The sequence below is a fragment of the Pinus tabuliformis genome, chromosome 1_1 (genome assembly GCF_031772625.1).
Source record: "Pinus tabuliformis cultivar Carrire ecotype Pingquan chromosome 1_1, CPIR1, whole genome shotgun sequence".
NCBI lineage: Eukaryota > Viridiplantae > Streptophyta > Pinopsida > Pinales > Pinaceae > Pinus > Pinus tabuliformis.
The window spans coordinates 648,729,266-648,743,856 of NC_142297.1; positions in this window are offsets into that span (position 1 = coordinate 648,729,266).

Below are 14,591 nucleotides of genomic sequence, written 5' to 3' on the forward strand. Positions count from 1 at the left end.
AAGCTAAAACTGACAAAAGTTTAACCAACAAAAGTCCAACTGACAAAAGTTTTGAACTGATCCTTACAAGCCTTTTTATCATTGAGGCCTCTATTTTCTTCATTTTTCCTTCAATTTCCCTCTCATGCAAACTTGTGGCCTTTCGTCTCCCTTTTCTCCTATTTTCTTTTATTTCCATAGATATAATGTCAATAAATGCCTCTTTGCCTTTTTAATGCCTTTTCCAATTTCCTTAGCCATAATAAACTGAAGTGAACACCCACTAGAATTTTTTGCTAAACATTCAACTTAGAATACATGTCTCGTGACCTTGGTCTTATTTTTCCTCTATTAACTTTATTACATGAAATTTTAACCCAAGGTTATTACAGACCCCTCCCCCTTAAGGGAACATCATCCTTAGTGTTCTATGACACCTATGACCAGCAAACTATTGAAACCAAAAGATACTACCCATGGAGCTTTATAACTCAGCTCGATGCAATATTTACAATGAACAAACTGCTGAAAAGCAAAACCAACATAACAACATGACAACCATACCGCTTATTGGAGCTTTATAACATAACTTATTGCGGTATTTACAAGAACAACCATACATAAATATGTACATATACCAAAACTCCTTCGTTTCAACCGGAAAACAATGAAGGATGCATAGCCTGCATCTAATCAACCATCTCCAATGTAGCTTCATCGGGCCCAAAGTTCTTCCGCTGCAGTTTAATTTTCTCTATTGCTCGGTTCTAGAGCATGAGTTGTTTCCGTTGCAATATCCTCTAGGGTTCCAGCTAGAATTATCCTTCTAGCTTCACTTGTAATATAGACCAGTCATTCACATGATCAACTTACTTCACATATCTTTTAAACAATGAAACATGGAAAACATCATGGAATTTCACAGTCGGCGATAGTGCAAGTCTGTAGGCCACTGGTCCAATCCTCTCAAGGATCTTGAAAGGCCCACAATACTGAGGTGCCAACTTGGCACATGATCCAATTCTCAAGAAGATCTTCTTGAACTTAATGCACAAATACACATGCTCCCCATCTTGAAACTCCTTAAATGCCCTATGCTGATTTGCATAACTCTTTTGTATATCCTGTGTTGCCTTTAGATTCTTCTTGATAACCTACATTGCATGTTCCATCTCTGCCAACATATCCGATCTTATCAGTACCCTATTCACTGGATCACTCCAACTGATAGGATTATTACAACTCCGCCCATAAAGTGCCTCATATAGACTCATCCTCAGTGACTCATGATACCCATTGTGTAAGCAAACTCAACCAGTGGAAGATACTCCTCTACCTCCTTTGTTAGTGCATAACATAAATTATCAACATGTCCTCCAGAATCTTGTTGACCCTCTTTGTCTATCCATTCTGTCCGTGGGTGATAAGTTGTATTGAAGACCAACTTTGTACCCAAACCTACAAATAACTCCTTCCAAAACCTAGAAGTGAACTTGGCATCTTTGCCTGATATAGTATTCTTATGAATACCATGCAATCTCACTATCTCCCATATGAATACCTGAGCTACCTTACTAGTTGAATGAGTATAATTCACTGGAATGAAGTGAGTTACCTTAGTCAACCTATTAACCACAACCATGATGGAATCATGTTGTCTAGATTTCCTTGGTAAACTTGTAATGAAATCCATCGAAATGACCTCCCATTTCCATTCTGGAATTAGAATCAGCTGCAATAGACCACTTGGATTCCTTCACTCTGCTTTTACCTATTGACAATATAAACACCTAGCGATGAACTCAACTAACTCTTGCATGAGGAGGAAAATGAAGCAAAATTAAGGGAAAATGAAGAAAATAAAGGCCTCAATGATAAAAAGGCTTTTGAGCATCAGTTCACAACTTTCGACAGTTTTATGGTGGAGCTCTCTCTCTATTCTCTCTCTCTCTCTCATACTCTTGCACACTTAGAGAAATCTTGGAGCATTCTTGGATCATGCTTGGATTTGGACTTGGAGAAAGAATGAAAAGGGAAAACGGGAAAGTGCAAGGGAATAGGTGGATCAACACCTACAGTTGGATTGATTTGTAGGTAACATGTTTCATGTGTGATTTTCCTTGTTGATTATGGATTCATGGTATATGCATGCTATTATTTGGTTATGATCTATCATTGACATGGAAAATTGCCTAGATTGACAGTGGTTTTGCTTAGCCTTTCCATTTCGTGGATAGCCATGGTGTTGTGAGATTTTTTCCATTGATTTATTTTATGATTGTTGCTTGTAATTCCTTATGGCTGTGGGTTGGAACAAATGCTTTGGAAGCTCTAGAACAACTATGGTTGAGTTACTAATCCTGGATACTCGGTTGGACAAATGCTCTGGAGCCCTTGGTGGGTTGAGTTACTAGTCCTGGAGCCAGGTTGGACAAATGCTCTAGAGCCCTCGAAGGTTGTGGGTTGAGTTACTAGTTCCTGGAGCCCTAGACAACTTGGTTGGATTTTAGTGATTTGGTTGGTGTTTGTGATGTCTCACTGTGAGGTGGAATCATTGGTTGAGGGTTGATGTGGTTTTGCCTCTAGAAGCCCTGGTTTGATTTTGTTTGGTTATTCCATGAGATCTCCCATTCACACTTCGAATATGGCACAGGGGTGATTGGTTGAAAGAGAGATTTGGTTCAGCACAATCTATGGTTGGGTGGTACGTGGAAGACCCTGACTTGGTTGGATTTTGCATATGTTAATAATATCTTTTTTCCTCTTATGTTTTCATGAGTAATTGTACTTGTTATTATGTGGCTTTGATGGTGTTGTCATTGCGACAAACAACTTCCAAAATTTTGCCTACACTTGAATTTTGGAGCCTATTATGGATCTTACTCATTACCTTGCCTTGCTTCCGGTACTCCGTTTGAGTTGATTTTATTTATTTATTTATTTACTTATTTATTTTATTTAATTTGGTAGCTTGGGGTGAGGAACCCAAATACCTACTATGCTCTGGGAAATTATGCACAGAAGGTAACAAATCTGACCAAAAACGTCGGGTGTCAAAACAAAAAACACTCAGTAATGCTCCAAATGCTCATTATAACCAGTGGTCGGAAATGGCGCGACCACTCTACATCCACTTATGCGGCTGAAATTATGATTTGAACCCTCGGTCCGCTAATCTTTTGCCTGGCAAAAAGGGCCAAAAAACTAGATGAAAATCACAGATCTTACAACCGGAAGATAGATCTCCTTGAGGAGAATCCAAAAACCATATAGATCTTATAGAAAAATTATCAAGAGCCCATTGAAAAAAAATATGCAAAAAACTACATAACAAAGTTAGGATTATGAGAAAGAAAACTCAAATATGTAGGATCATGCCCAGATCTTAAGAGAAGCCTAATGGCGACCAGATAGAAAGGAAATCTACAAAAAATAATGAGTGCGCAGGTAACAAAAAATGAAGATACACGTTGATGGTTAAATTCAAAGAAGATGCTAAATCATAGTAGTCATGGCTCTAATACCATGTTAGAATATTGGATCTACTAAACTAGCTATCTATCTAAGAAACCAACAATATATCAACATATAAATAAGAACATAAAGAGAACAAGGAAAAATAATACAATAGATATGCGTGGTTCACCCAATTGGGCTACATCCACGCGAAGGTTGTCTTCTATTATCTCCATAAATCTCCTACAATCTTACAAAGAGAGAAACTACAAATAACTCAATACAAATGGAAGAATGTTATGAGCACATGATAAGATGTGATGGTATCACAAAATTATATATCTTAAGAGGCTCCCTTGACCCTATTGTATACCTAGAGATGTGGATGAATTACTATCACATATTAAATGCGGGATAATATAATTCTCCAAAATAACACCTCTTTATATAATAAATGGATACATGAGTATATTGTGCATAATAAATATGGGATATAATGTATTACTCTTTTACATAAGATTGTGGACAACTTCCAACATAATACAAAGACATTATTACCTTCCAAGGAATATAATATATTCCAACACTCCCCCTTAATAATGACTAGGAGAAGGGCCCATCCTAACACTAAGGAAGGAAGGAGTCGTTATTGCTCCCCCTTAATGACAACTTCCCTCATCCCAAGAAAAGAACGAAGATGCACATACTTCACTTCTGTCAAGGATTTGGTGAAGATATCAGCTGCCTACTGCTCGATAGGACAATACTCTAGAGAAAGAATACCATCGGTGACAAGACCTCAAATATAATGAGCATCAAGGTCGAGATGCTTCATCTTGGAGTGATATACCATATTATAAGCAAGTTGAATTGCACCCTGATTGTCACATTTCAACAGAGTGGATGATTTCAGAACCAAACCAAGCTCAGTAAGAACATGTCGTAACCAAACGACTTATTTAGCCGCTTCTTTGGCTGCTTTATACTCTACTTCACATGAAGATAAAGAAAGAGTCTTTATCTTCTTGTTGGATCAAGAGATCGGACCTGAACCAAGTTGAAAAATGTAACCAACAGTTGACTGTCGATCAGAACTATCACCTGCCCAATCAGAATCTATATAACCAGAAATTAAAACTGTAGCATTTCTTGAATAAAATACACCATAATGCAATGTCCCCTGTAAATATCGCAGAATTCTATTGGATGCCTACTAATGACTTTCACGAGGTTACTGCATGGATCGAGAAACCATACTTACCACAAAAGTGTTGGACACAGATTGTCATTGATGTCAATATGGCAATATTCAAGAGGAGGAGACAGAGCATATCGGAGCCAAGAGGAGCAAAAGGAGCCAAGAGGAGCAGACCATATCGGAGGAGCCACATATATCAGAGCAAGAGGAGCCATATCGGAGGAGTGCCAGAGCAAGAGGAGCCATCGGAGGAGCTATCGGAGCTATCGGAGCATATAGGAATTCATTTGATGGCGATCAAATGAACTACTAATATATACATGCCCAGACTTTCCATCAGAACGACGAGAGCATACACAGGAGCCATTTGACCTTCCAGATCAACGGTCCAGGAGACATGGGAATAGTGCGATGAGCTGTGAGCCGTCAGATCACTAATCCGGATCGACGGTCCCGATCTAATCGGCGATCGGGAGATCGGAGGAGTGGAGCCTTTCGGGACTGCGAAGTGGAGAGCTCCAATATCCGGAGCCGAAGTCATATTAGAAAGCAGCCTAAAGGGAGATCGGGTCTGATAAAGAATTGCTTGCGAAGTGGAGAGCTCCGATATTCGGAGCCGAAGTCATATTAGAGAGCAGCCTAAAGGGAGATCGGGTCTGGTTTTGTATCGGCGGATGCATACAGATATAACCCGCGATGAGCAATCGCCGATCGCCGACGAATTACCTTTGGGCGGAGGCGGATGCGATAAAATATAAACTGTGGTGCATAGCATATCGGGTTCGCGGAGCAGAGAATCCTTATCGCATTAGCGAAATCTGGAGCCAAAACTCTTATCAAGCAAAATAGAAAGCATATCGGGTCCGCAGAGCAGAGAATCCTTATCGTATCACCGAAATCTGGAGCCGAAACTCTTATCAAGCAAAATAGAAAGCATATCGGGTCCGCGGAGGACTTGTATCATTTCAGAGGTAGCGATCAGCGAAATCGCCGAAGGACCCAGAGCCGAAATTAAGTTAGGAAGGAGTATAAGGAGGTGTCGGGTCCGCGTTCCTTGTCGGAGACGGAGCTATTGTTTACAAGCGAGCACCGATATACATCGGACCCGAAACCAGTATAGAAGGGAGTCTAAAAGAGCATCGGATCCACTCCTCATCGGAGGTCAGGCCTTAAGAGTTTTGTTATGGTTGCGAAATCCGGACCCGCCGAATTTATGAAAGCAGCCATATAATCCTTGAGATCCGCGTACATTGAGTTAAGCGGTTTTTATGCTAGTTCTGTGTATTGATATTATATGGTTACATATGGCCATGAGGGGTTTTATGGTAATTCCATATATGTCTATAAGTGTGGCGGGTTGATTAAAGCGCTCGGTGATGGTTGATTAAAGGCTCGATTGGCGGCTTCCGATGGTTGATTATAAAGCACCGATAAAAGGTGGCTTCGATTCCTAGTAAGTCCATGGTTATAAAAGGCTTTCGGCCTAAAGAACACTTCCGATAAAGCCTGTAAGACAGAAGAAGCAAAGGAATGGAAGCCGAAGTGTCAAGCGATCAAGTGAGGAGGAAGCCAAAGAGTCAGCATGTAAGAGGAAACGAATGAACAGGGGGATGGAGCATATAAAAGCAGCAAAAATAGAGAACTGAAGGTGTAGTTGGTGGATGGCATAACTTGAGCATGAGATAGTGGAAGCAGCAGAAGAAAAGGGGGCAGCAGAAGCCGTGGAAGCTGAAAAGAGCACAACAGCACACCAGTGTATACCAAAGAGGTTGGAGCCTCAGAATAGAACATGATTGAAGTCCTTGGGAGTTGGTGCTCTTAAGTCCAAGATTGGTGTCTTGGCAAAATAGAGTTGGTGCTCAGGAGGTTGGAGCCTCACCAAAATCCAAGTTGGAGCTTGGCAACCAATTGTGACAATCTATTTATTGTATTTATTTTACTGCACAGTTATATTAATAAAAGCATTTATTCCTGTTGTTCATTTTGTGTTCTGAACATATATGTTTTAACTAGTAAAACAATAGTGAGAAAAAGAAATACTGATTCACCCCCCCTCTCAGTATTTCCAACAAAAAGAGCGATCTGGTTTGCTGTGAGTTAAATATATCAAATTGTTAACGAGCTGACGATAAAGAGTAACATCAACCAGTGGAGTGCTACAATCAACATTTAACTTGACACCAGATTGAAATGGTGCAGGAGCAGGTTTACAATCACTCATATGGAAACGAGCCAATAAATTTGTCACATACTTAGGTTGAGAGAGAAAAATACCATCGGCCATATGCCAGATTTAAAGACCCAAGAAATAGTGCAATATACCGAGATCTATCATCTCAAACTACTTTTGAAGAGCAATTTTCACATCTTGAATTAATACAAGCTAGCTGCCAGTGATAATTAGATCATCTACATATAAAACAATAACGAGCACATTATCACCAAAGTTCTTAACATATCGATTTGGATCAGATATACAATGCTTAAAACCATTATTCAAGAAATATGTATCAATTTATCATAGCAAGCCCTAGATGCTTGTTTGAGACCATATAAAGTTTTGTGTAATTTGCATACTAAAATTGAGGATTCAACGGAAATAAAACCAGGAGGCTGTTGCATATAAATTTCTTTAGTAAGATCACCATTTAAAAAGGCACTTTTAACATCCATTTGATGAATTTCCCACTTATAAGATGCAACAAGTGATAAAATGGTTCTTATTGTGTTCATTTTAGCAATAAGAGAAAAAGTTTCATTATAATCAATACCTTCAAGTTGATTAAAGCCTTTCGCAACTAATCTAGCTTTATGTTTTTCGATCTATCCTTCTACATTGAACTTAGTTTTGTAAACCCATTTATAGCCAACTAAATTCTTTCCTAAAAGAAGAGGAACAAGAGACCAAGTCTTGTTTCTCAAAAGAGATTCATATTCAGTAGACATAGCTTGTTCCCAATGAAGCTTACCTTTAGCTTGAGCATAAGTAGTAGGATCATTTGTGGCCAAAACTTTGGTCATAAGATCATAGTTAGATCTAGTTAGACGAGTGTCGGAAGGATTTATGACCTTACTACTTACAGATTTAAGAGTTTTCCGAGCCCAAACAGGAAGAGTAGAAGGAACATGAGTCATTTCATGAGTTTCAAGTGAAATACTTGAGGGAGAGGAATAATCAAGATCAATAAGAGGCACGAAACTGGAAGAAGAAGTAACATGTGGTATTGGTAAATTCAGGGTAACATGAGATTCTACAGAATCAGGTGGGGAAGAGACTTCATGAAATTGAACATCCCTTCTGATTATGACACTTTGATTAGAAGGATCAAACAACCTGTAAGCCTTGGAATTCTCATCATAACCAATGAAGATACACTTGTGAGATTTGGGTTCTAACTTTTTCTGTTTTTCATCAGGAATATGAGCCCAACATTCACAACCAAACACCTTAAAATTACTAATATCTGGTTTACATCCATTCCATTTTTCCTCAGGGTAACATGCTTAACAACTTTAGTAGGAAATCAATTTAAAATAAAATTAGCACAACAAATGGCTTCAACCCAAAATTTCTTATGCAGCCCTTTAAAATAAAGCATACATCTAGCCATTTCAACTAAAGTTCTGTTTTTCCTTTCAGCAACACCATTTTGTTAAGGTGTGTAAGGAACAATCTTTAGATGTTGAATACCATGTTTAGATAAATATGCATCATATTCTTGCTTAACAAATCCCCCCCCCCCCATTATCAGATCATAAGGTTTTAATACTCTTACTAGATGCGTTTTTAACCATGGATTTAAATTCTTGAAATTTTACAGATGTTTCACTTTTATTTTTCAAAAAACAAACCCAAGATTTTCTACTAAAGTCATCAATAAAGGTAAGAAAATAAACTACATGAGATATTGAAGGAACTTCAAGAGGACCACAAATATCACTATGAATTAATTGCAAAGGTGCTTTAGCATGCTAGGCTTTACCTTTATCAAACATTTCTCTATGATGTTTACCAAGAACACATCCTTCACAAACACCAGTAGTAGAAGAAATATTAGGCAAACCATGAACCATTTTAGTTAGCATTTGCATTTTACCATAATTCAAGTGACCCAATCTTTCATGCCATAATTGACTTAGTTCATCAGCATGAGCAACATAGGAATAAAAGGGTTGTCTCTTAGTTGAATTAAAACCAACAAATTTATATAAACCAACTATATGATCAACAGGACCAGAAGAGACTACTTTGTAATTTCAGTTGATATCTTTAAGAACATATTTATCAAGCCAAGCTTCAAATTTAAAACCTTTCTGACATGCACGATAAATAGAAAGTAAGTTGATGGGCATGTTTTGAACATGAAAAACATATTCCAATTGACCATTAGCAACATTAATATTACCATAACCAATTACAGAAAGTTGTTTACCATCACCAATATAAACTTTCTGAGATGAGTGCTTATTAGTGTCATAAGATGTAAATAAAGAAACATTACCAGACATATGTTTAGAAGCACCAGAATCCATTATCCATTCCACATTAGAAGAAGAATTGCTAGACGAAACAATAGATGCACATAAAGCTACTTGAGATTCATTAGAATTTTTCTTGTTAGCTTTAGCCATTAAACGTTTCACTTTAAAGCAATTCTTTTCATGATGGTTAGTTTTACCACAATGCTTACAAGGATCATATACTTTCTTCCTATTACTAGTTTCATGATGTGCATGAGAAACATGACCATTATTATTAGTATGATTAGAAGTGTGTGAATAAGAACCTTTAGCATTATTGAAAATTTTCTTAAGATTCTTATTATGTGCCATAAGAGATTTATTAGGCGAGACTTGTCCTGAAGTAATCAACCTTTCTTGCTCATTTATCAGCACTTTACAGAAACCATCAAAAGTAGGTTTCGTGGTACTTTGAGACAATTCAAGAGCCCTATTCATAGTTTGGATGAACATGTCAAAACAAGATGGCAATTTTTTTTCTACAAGAATGATAAGAGCAGTGTACGTCTTCTTGTAATCTTTACCACAATTATTTAACTTTTCATTTAAGGTTTTCAATTCAGTAATATATAATTCTACTCTATCAAAAATAGTAGGATCTAGCTCATGAATCTTCTTTTCATGGTAATAAGCAGAAACATCATCAGATTTATCAAATAAAGAAGCAAGAATTATCCATACCTCAACTGAGCTGTCTTCTGCCCCAATACTCACCTGAAGACTATCTAAAACCGTTTGACCAAGGAGCCCTCTTGCTTGATCACACTTTTCTTCCCATTTAATCAAGGCTTGAGCATTTGTAGGTTTCTTGTGTTCACCATTAACCAACCTCCATAGATTCTTACTCCTGAGAACATCAATCATTTTCCCTTTCCATGCAAGATAGTTAGAACCAACAAGTTCAGGAACAAAAGCTACTTCTGAAGATATAATGATAGAAATTTTGACAAGAAATATAAACCCAAATGTAATAAATGACAAGAGAAAAAAGTGGATAAAAAACCGTAAATTTCTGCAGTTCGTTTTGCTGTCACTAGAAAACCTAAAAAAAACTGGAAATCTTAAATCAACGATAATTTTGCTTCCCGTACTCCGTTTGAGTCTTTTTTTTTTCTTTTCCTTTTTTTTTTAAAAATTTGGTAGCTCGGCGAGAGGAACCCAAATATCTACTATGTTCAGGGAAATTATGCACAGAAGGTAACAAACCTGACAAAAAACGTCTGATGTCAAAACAAAAAACACTTAATAATGCTCCAAATGCTCATTATAACCAGTTTTCGGAAATGACGTAGCCACTCTGCATCCACTTATGCGACCGAAATTCTGATGTGAACCTTCGGTTCGCCAATCTTCTGCCCTGCAAAAAGAGGCAAAAAAAGGGCCAAAAAACTAGACGAAAATCACAAATCTTACAACCAGAAGATAGACCTCTTTGAGGAGAATCCAAAAACCATATAGATCTTATAGAAAAATAATCAAGAGCCCCTTGAAAAAAGAAAAAAAATGTAAAAAAACTACATAACAAAGTCAAGGTTATGAGAAAAAAACTCAAATAAGTAGAATCATGTCCAAATCTGAAGAGAAGCCTAATGACGACCAGATATAAAGCAAATCTACAAAAAACAATGAGTGCCCAGGTAACAAAAAATGAAGACACACGTTAATGGTTAAATTCGAAGAAGATGCTAGATCATAGTAGCCATGGCTCTGATACCATGTTAAAATATTAGATCTACTAAACTAGTTATCCATCTAAGAAACCAACAATATATCAACATATAAATAAGAACAGAAAGAGAACAAAGAAAAAGAAGAAAAAGAATACAACAGATATACGTGGTTCACCCAATTGGGCTATGTCCATGGGAAGATTGTATTCTATTATCTCCATAAATCTCCTACAATCTTACAAAGAAAGCAACTACAAATAACTCGATACAAATGGAAGTATGTTGTGAGCACATGATAAGATGTGATGGTATCACAAAATGGTATATCTTAAGAGGCTCCCTTGACCCTATTATATACCCAGAGATGTGGAAGAATTACTCTCACATATTAAATGTGGGATAATATAATTCTCCAAAATAACACCTCTTTATATAATAAATGGATACAAGAGTATATTATGACATAATAAATATGGGATATAATGCATTACTCTTTTACATAAGATTGTGGACAACTTCCAACATAATACAAAGACATTATTACCTTCAAAGGAATATAATATATTCCAATAATTTATTCAAACGTAACGTAGGTTTGAGATAAAATTGTCTTGATAACTTACTAACAGAAAGTAAAAGCTAACTAATTGTTATTTTACAAAAATAATCCCGAAGGATTAGTTAATAGTTACTAAAGTCATCCAAGGCAATTATATCCAAAAAGGTTACAAGGTTCAAGTTGGATAGGTATCCAGGGGAGGGTACACTGAATTGGCTGAAGTGGTTGGGGAGAGAGTACCGTGAGCTCCTTCTTATGGAGTAAATTAGACGTTCTCCACTTGTTGCTTCAAACTATCCACTTCATCATTATGCCTCTAAATCAAATATCCATGTTATATTGAGATTTCCATCACCGTGGTGAGCTTAGCTACTGACTAGTCCACATGCAAACATAAAGGGATGAGCTCAACTTGCAATCACCAACCTCGACTCTAGGATATAATTTTGTATTGCAACATCTTCCTTTCCTATATTCCATGTTGAAGCTTGAAGAGTGACCCTAATTCCTTGACTTCCTAAATCCTTGGCCAAACTTCTAAATTGCAACTACCAACCAACCTTGGCCTTCCTACTGCCATAATTGAGACAATTGATAAATATAAATGTAAAAGGATATGTGTGAGGTCTGTCTTGCTTAAGGATAACCATTATTGCCCACTTCAATTTGCAAGTTAGTAGATTCACTCTTCGATTTAGCAACAATATCGACCAATAACCCAATGAATTCATGATGACATATAAAATACCTATGCATACTTTGTTAGTAATCCCCCCCTCCATATCTACACTAGTATGCCCTTATTCATCCCAGAGAGTTTTACGTGTTGTATGGGAGATTTGCCTTATTTTCTCCATAATGATTATGTGATGTCGATGCCGAGGGGCATGCATCACAACCCTTGTCAGAGTGATGACCGATACACCAATCTGAGTTATGGCACTCCTTCCACTTTTTAATATTTTTGAACTATGGAACCAAAAGGATTTGGGTGGTTGGGTGGTTCCATTCATCTTCAATGTTCCATGTGAAAAGAAATGACTTAGTGAACTAATGAGTCCACAAACAATTTTAGCTCCCATAATACATTATTAGTTTCAAATTAAATTTAGTTACCATAGTATATGATTAGTTTGAAATTCAAAAATGTAGAATAATTTTAAAACCATTTTTTCAATGATAAAGTTTCATTTAAAATTTAAAGTAGCAATGCCTAAATTTAAATACCTGATTATGTTGTTCGAGACAACCACAATAATTATTTTGTGTATTAATTATTTTTGTTTTTTGTAAGTAAGAACAATCTCATTACAGTAAAATTACAAAAAGTACAATCTAGAGAGCTTTGGAGCTCAACTTATGTTGGTCCTGAACATAACATTTAGGACAAAAAGGCAAAAAGAGCAGACATAGTTGGGGAGGTTTTTGCTCCCTCCCAGTGGAGAAACCATAAAACCTCCTCGCCTTTACAATTCTCCAAAATACACAAAAGCATGGTAGATTGGAAACACCGCCTTGAGACATAAGATCCATGAGAATAAGAGAAACCAATGATGAGAACATGTGACGAGTAATGAGATGAGCACTGAATAGACACGATACCTTGAGAGGTCAAGCTATCCAACATAATGCTCTAGGGGATTCTCCTCAACCACAAGACAAGGCTTGTAGAAATCCAGGTTCTCAGGCAAAGGAACCTCTGAAGAGGCTGGAGGAATTGATCTAGGTGGATATTGGTGACCACCTGCCAAGTCCACTTGGACCCCCACCATTGTTTGTTTCAGTTTTTCAGTTTCCTTAATTGCAGCATAGTTTACTATTTTTAGCAGTTTTTCCGAGTCCTGAACTTCCAGAGCCGTTTTGAGGCCCTAAACGACGTTTTTTTTTGGGAAAATTGGGAGTAACATGGGTCCATGGACTATTTTTGCTCTTCCCAAAGTTGTAATTCTCAGATAGATCTTTCTAGCAAGATACTGTGTGCGTCAAATGGAGATCGTATGCCAAAGTTACAACCTCGGGAAGTTGATGTACCAATTTACCCAAACGAGGCCCACAATTTGGCGTTTCATCTTCTAGGGTTAGGTTTTGGATGTTTACGGTTTTCCATTGTTTCCCCACAATAAATAGGCTTTCGGGCCTCATTGTAACACAGTTCAGAGGCATGTAGCCGCCACATCTCTTCTCAGAGATAAACTACCATCACCCTAGCTGGTTTATTTCCATTGTTGTTTGTAAGCATATTTCAGTATTTTACCTTAATGAAATGAAGTATTATTTCCGCTGCATCTCTGTGTTTATGGTTATCTTTGTAATTTTTTGCGTTCCTGTTTAAATATGGATTAGTTGTATCAGAGGGGTCTGTTTTTTCTCTGTTTTTCTTTGCATGTCCCCAACGAGGTCGGGATATAAGGAGTTAGGGCTTGAACTGGTCGAACCTTTACAAGACCAGCCTTGCAAATCCTGCCGGCCTCCCATGGTGGATGAAAAGAAAGACGAGGGGGTAGGAGATCCTATCAAAATCTTGCTCGAAGAAGCCCTCGAGCGACAAAGGAATGCGATGATAAACAACTTTGCCTAGATTCTTTAGTAGCTACCTAAGGGCGACACATCGACTTCTAACAGCTACTCTGGAAACGCCACACCGTTTAAGGTACAAGTTAATTTTGAAATCCCCATATTCGAGGGTCATATAGACGCAAAAGTTGTCGATAAATGGTTAAATCTACTAGAGGGTTATTTTCTGTTCATGATTTTTCCAGCTGGGAAAAGATTATTTTTGCTCTTCTCAAAGCAACCCCCCACGTCAAGGACTGGTGGGAAACCTACTGCGAGTAGAAGGATGAAAGTATAGGCTCACTATTTTCAGCCGCACCCACTTGGGATTCATTTCGGGATGCCATCAAGGAGCAGTACTACCCTGTCGGAAATTATGAGGATCAATACATAAAGTGGACCACGCTGCGAGAGGGAAGAGACCAAGATGTGCTGGAGTTTACCAATATTTTCCACACCCTTCACACAAAGTTGGGTATCAACGATTCAAAGTAGCATTTGGTACTCAAATACCACGACTGCCTGCACAAGTACATCCAAGAAGAAATAGAATTCCTGAACATCCCCTCCCTCGGACAACATACCGATATGTCGTCAGGGTCGAGCAAAAGTTTAAACAGAGGAAGCAAGACTTTGGATTTGCGAATCCGAAGCA